The sequence below is a fragment of the Micropterus dolomieu genome, linkage group LG08 (genome assembly GCF_021292245.1).
Source record: "Micropterus dolomieu isolate WLL.071019.BEF.003 ecotype Adirondacks linkage group LG08, ASM2129224v1, whole genome shotgun sequence".
Classification (NCBI taxonomy): Eukaryota; Metazoa; Chordata; class Actinopteri; order Centrarchiformes; family Centrarchidae; genus Micropterus; species Micropterus dolomieu.
Window position 1 is genome coordinate 12,525,851 of NC_060157.1, and position 6,224 is coordinate 12,532,074.

The window sequence follows — 6,224 nt, forward strand, 5'->3', positions numbered from 1 at the left end:
CTTAGAGCTGTGATTGATGTCTCTTTCCCCTAATTAGCTTTATCTGCTCTTCAAGATTAGGTGGTGCTGTGTCTCAGGGACAGTGAATAACACATCCCAGACAGGGGAAGATACAGACATCTATCATGGGTTTAGAGACACTGACGGGAAGTTTTGAAATATACTGGACAAAGGAAGAGGGAACTGTAATGAACTGTACTAAAGATCATTAAGCTTTCTGTGTAGCCTCAGTGTTATAGTTGAGGAAAATGAACAGGGAATGTTCTCCCCTCAGTCAGCAGTAAATGATGACATGCCCTTGAGCAAGGCACTCAACTCTCATTGCTCCAGTGGAGATGCCTTTTTAGCTGAAACCAGAAGACTGTGTACACAAAAAACACACACAAGTTGGGTCAATATAGCTTCAACGCAATATGAGTTAAATTCACCCAGCATGGGTAGAAAACCACACAAGACTATGGGTTGTTTCGACCCAGTGTGAGAGTTATTTTTTATCTTACTGGTGGGCCATTTTACCAAACTTTGCAAACTGTTCTAATCTACTCTAGCTATTTTTACTTGAACTTGCTTATCAGTATGTGTTACTGATTGCAAATAATATGTGTTTCCTCTGCAGTTTTGAACATCATGCACATCATTTTGTACTACTACATTTGTGACGGTTTCAAGGTAAGGCTGTCTGGGTCAAATACTTGTTTTTGGCTAAATAACAGTAATATAAAAAGAAAAAATTAGGAATGGGTCAAACAACATGTTGGCAAAGTTAACGCATAACTTCAGACCAAAAATAGGTAAATTTTGACTGTTGTAGTTGTAGTGCGGCTGTAGCCTTTTGTAGCATGTCAATCCCCATGTCTCTCTCTGCTTTGTTTCCTGTCATCTTTCTTCTTTACAGTATTTAATTAAAGACATAAAATGGTCAAAAAAAAAAAACCTTGCAGAAATTTGCCTACAGGGCCTTTACAATCTGTACAGCATATGACCACGTCCATTGTTAGACCCTGGATCCTTGATAAAAACAGAAGAAGCCTCAGGAAGAGCAACAGAGAAGGGATATATTGCAGACAGACATGCAATATATGTCAAGAAAGTAAGAACACTGTTCACATATAAATATTTGTATTATCCCGGGACATTGTTGCCAGAAAGACTTTGGTGTCAAATTCTTAAATACATTTTTTTTTCTCTCTGCAGAAGTCTCACAAAACCCACCGACAAAAGCAAAACTACTAGCCAACAAATCAAAACTGCTTACATAGCTAGATACCACATGAGGTGAGCGGCATGAGAAAAATATAATTTTAATGAAGTGACCATTTAATGTGAATTGCATATTGACATATATTCAAAAATATGATGATAACAATGATGATGACAATGTTATATAAACTAACTACTCTCAAATGGCACTTTTGGAGGGAAAAAATACAACTTCAATGTACTGTGCAAGCAACTGTACAGCATGTGTCTGGGTTGAGGTCGAAGCAAAGGCGGAGATATAGTTTGATGAGAGGGGGAGGAGAGGGAGGGTGGTGTTACAGACATGCTTGTCTTTGATAGCTCAGGTGGTCATCACCTGAGGGCGAAAAGAGCGTTAATGGGCATTCTCAGCAGCAGACAAGCACAGGCTAGCGCTCCCTCTACCCTGGCTGCCATAAACAGGGGGAAGTATGCATCATTAGATTAGGCTGAGGCTAACTACCTGCAGCATACAGTAGCTGTCTCAACCTCCGTCCTCCCACTGCTTAGTACGATTGGCGGGTTAGGATGTGGGTCTTGAAGCACAGAAGTGTGATTGGTCAATTTGTGGAGTGATTACCTGCACCACAAAAAGACTTATTATTGTAGATTATGTTGTGTGTCAACATTTCTATTAAAAGCAATTATATTGACAATAGGGTATGATGATTGATCATTGACATAACACCTTAATTACATTAGGAGACAATAGAGATGCCTCTGAGAGCCCAGCTTGTGAAAAACCCAATAGCAGAGTTTATTAAAAGGTGTAACAACCCTGCAGCATATATGATTTCCATGGGTGGGTCACATTTATCTGGCCCGTGATCTGGGTGAGCACAGAGAAAGTATCAGTAAGGTTAAACCTCAGCATGTTCAAATTAAACAAAAAACTCCAGAAGAAAAGCAAAAGTGATATATTATGTTTGTCCCCTATGGAAAAGAAAAAAAGAGCAAAGAAGAGAGAAGAGTTGAGAAACACAGAAAGGAAGACAGTGAGAGAGGAATTTGCCTGAGAGGAAAATGAAAGAAGGTATGTGAGGTTGCCAGTCACTTTGAGGCGCCAGGTAGCTCTGCCTAGGTGTCATCTTATCATACTTTGGCAGATATTGCACCATACCCCTACTATATTCACCTTTTAGGATGGAATTGATCCCACAGAAAACTCTAACCAAGCCCTTGAAAGCGACATTTTGCCTCCAGTCTGACCTGTGAGAAGGCCAGAATGAATATCGCCTCAAATATCCAGTTTAGAGTATGAGATTTATCCCAGAGGGCAGACACAGAGCAAAGCGAGGCTCATCCCTGCAGGAGCGGATTGTCCTGAGGGGAAGCTCTTTTCCAAGGCTCCCTGGGTGGGAAGATTTACTAGAGTCTTAATGACAGGTCGACACCTCAGCAACAGGTTCTCTGACCGTATGGAGAGGAGCCACAGATGATACGCTGCCTTGTTAACTGCCATTTTGACAGAATGTAATGCCAGACATCTTTGGCATGTTTGACTTTTGGCACCACAAATCATGTTTTTTTTTACTTACTTTCTGGATGCACTTCATTGTATCACTCAAAATTAGGCTCACATTTGTCGGACTGTACAGTATGAAATGTGTCAAAGAAATACTTTGGTGTGCAGCCATGCTGATAGTTTGCGTAGTAGTAGATAGATTTAAATCCTACGTATAATGTTACTTTGTGGTGTTCACAAATTCAGCAACTGAAAATGATTACATTCAGTGGTAACAGTTTTCATCGAAGAAATACTCCCCCTAAAAACTGTTGACAGTGTGTTTTGTGGATCATTCAGAATAACAGGGATTTTGCTGTTTTAAAAAAAAATAAAATGTAATAACTGTTTTCCATGTTTAGGTCATGTTGATGTCTGTTCTTCAACAAGCTCCACTGAGGGAAACAGTAAGATTCTGAGAAAAAAGCTTGTAAGCGGAGTGTAAGCGTTGTTAAGATTACTGTTTGGAAGAACAAGTATGACTTTTCTGGCTCAACTTAATTTTTCAGTGCAGCTAGGTAATTAAAAGCAAAATGCTTTACGACAGCAATGTTGGTCTGTCTGTTGGCAGGTCCACCACTTACACACTCATTCAGCTGACACTTTTATCCAAAGCAACTTACAGTTTACAAGCCTCTGGAGGAACTAGGGGTTAAGTGTCTTGCTCAGGGACACGTTGGTGGATGGACAGTGGGGGATGTCTCTCACACCAAAGGCATGTATCTTATCCATTGCGCCATCACCAGCCCACACCGCTCTGCCCAGACTGAAATATTTCAACAGTTATTTGATGATGAATTGCTATGAAATTTGGTAAATATGTTTGTGGTGCCAAGATGGACAATCCTAATGTGATTTCCTGACTTTACCTCTCACGCAGGTCAAAATTTTCACTTGTCCATTGAAATATCTCTACATCTATATACATTTTGCATTTTGCAAGGTACTGGATAAAAATGTTTTTGTGTCAGAGCATTTGATATAATGATTGCTGTCGGAATATAAAGAATAAATGAAGAGGAGAAGACCTAAGACATGAGAAGACAAAAAATGTGTTGCCAACCCTAGCTTTAATTTGCAGATATGGAACCAGTGTTAAATTTATGAAGGCCAGTTGACCAATACAATCCAGTTTAAAAATCGAGCAATACTGGATTGATTATGACAGTAGAAGAAAACAAGCAAGTGTAAATTTATACATGTATGTAGGATGTACACTTTTGTTCCAACTGATATTTGCCAGATTTGACAAAATATTTGGTGCCATTTTACAGTCGTAAACTTCTATACACTATAGTTATATATTTATGTTGTCTCTTTGATGATTAAGTTACTGATAAGGAGGAGGAGGAATCTTCAGTAGACAAGTGTACATTAGTAGATCATCTGTAATCCAAATAATTTGTGTTCATCTAATTGTACCACCAATCCATTTAGTTGTTATAAAAAAGCATTGAAATTTCACAATATTCAACGATGAATTTGCAAGATGCAACAGGTACTGCACTGCTTTCATGACTGTCTGCATACCAATGTGACCACAGTCTAACTATTACTCTCTTTATCTCTGCCCCCTCCGGCACCAAGGTAGAAAACCCTGTGTTCTCTTTCCAGAAAGACCTCTTCTTTAAATCTGCTGTGGCATATGTACATTTGTTTGTGTTTACCCCCACAGCAAAGTATTTTATGAGAGGTCTGTCATTTATAGGAAGAAAAATAGTGAACAAAGGATGCTGAAAATTTGTATTAAGACAGTTCTGCCTATTCTTGAATGTTTCGATATGAAACCATAAGTATACCTGCTGCTGTACTAAAGACAACATTCTCACTCTGTTGTGTTCCCTTGTCCACCACATGAGCGCTGGCAGTGTTTTGTTAGAAAGACTGATGCCTGTGTGTTTATCTGGTGTAAACCCTATTGTCTGTGGCAGTGTGAAGTTTCATTCTGACAGACAGCTGCTCAATATTCTTATTCATAAACACAAGCAGCAATCAGCATAAATCATGTCATTCACTGCACTTTATACGCTTCAAGAAATATTTCTTTTAAACGACGGGTTGATTTGTTGTTATTTCTGTCTAATTGTCTAACTTGTCACTGATGCACACGCTTATGACTCACAAGCAGACACGCCCAAATAATGGTCTTGTTGCAGTGGGAAATTTCCCTAACTCTTCACAATAACTTGCGGGTAGCCTAGGGGACTGTAAGGATGCCCATTTGCACTTATGGAGTTTAAGATATTTCCAGATCCTTTATGGAAAACAACTCCACCTGAAATGTAGAGCCATTTTTCTGGCTGAAAGGGGGGAAAAAAGGCTACAGTGACAGTGCTACAGTGGAAAGTCTAATCATACTGAAACAATGCCACTGCAAAGGTATGACAGAGATTGAGTTCTGAGTGTGGACAATGACATCAGATGCTGTTTGTGTGTGCTATTGAAAATAAGTCATAATGATGTAGATCAAAACCTTGGTTTACCCAAAATACAACTTACCCCTGTAGTGTTATGTAGAGAGTTTTATTTTACCATGTTTTGAGATATTTGTCTTGTACCTAGAGAGACTATATGCATAGATATACTGGGCTTTTGCGCATACATATGCATAGGGAGTTCTGTCTGTGTATGGATGATCCTGAATAACAGGACACTGTTACAGGAAACAAAATCTCATTAACGTCCACTACTGGGGAGGCGGCAGAAAACTTACTGACTGTTAACTCAAAACCTTGGCAGAAAACAAGAAGAAAACATACTCCAGTGAGCACTGACTGTATGTTTCTTTATCATTTGAGTGAGCACATTCACATATGTTTAAAATACACAGATTTTGATTCCAGTTTTACTCTGTAAGACTTTCCCAAACCAGAACAAGAAGTTTGGCAAAATAAAATACTTTGATCAGCATATGGAAAGATTGCAGGGCTCCAATGTACAAATTTACGATCCACTTACCATCTGTGTTTAAAACCACTGAGTCACAGTTACTGCTCTCTCTGTTTGTGTCCTCACCCCCCTTCTATCTAACCCACCCGCTAGATAACTCTAAGTTACAGGTGTGCTTTCTCACAACTTTGACATATCACCATCCACCTGACACATCTGACCTTGAAGTCACCCATAAAAGGCCGATGCAGTGCACAACTGTGCCACAGACAGCAAACAGAACACCGACCATTCCCAAGCAAAGATGAAGACTTCCATGGTCTTCTCGCTGGTACTGATACTCTGCCATCTTTGCAGAGCTCAGATACACAGCAGTGACATAGATTTCTTGCTTCACGCTGTCGGGAGCTGGGAAGAGAAGGCTCAGACACTGAGATCCAGGACTGAAGCTGAGGGAGGTGAACAAGAGCTGGTGCTTCAGTCTGACATTTGGGCTGAGCTGAGGAATCTGAGAGACATGGTGGTGGAGCAGAGAGTGGAGCTGAAGCACCTCACGACCAGAGTAATAACTGCTGAAGGTCTGGTGGAGGCC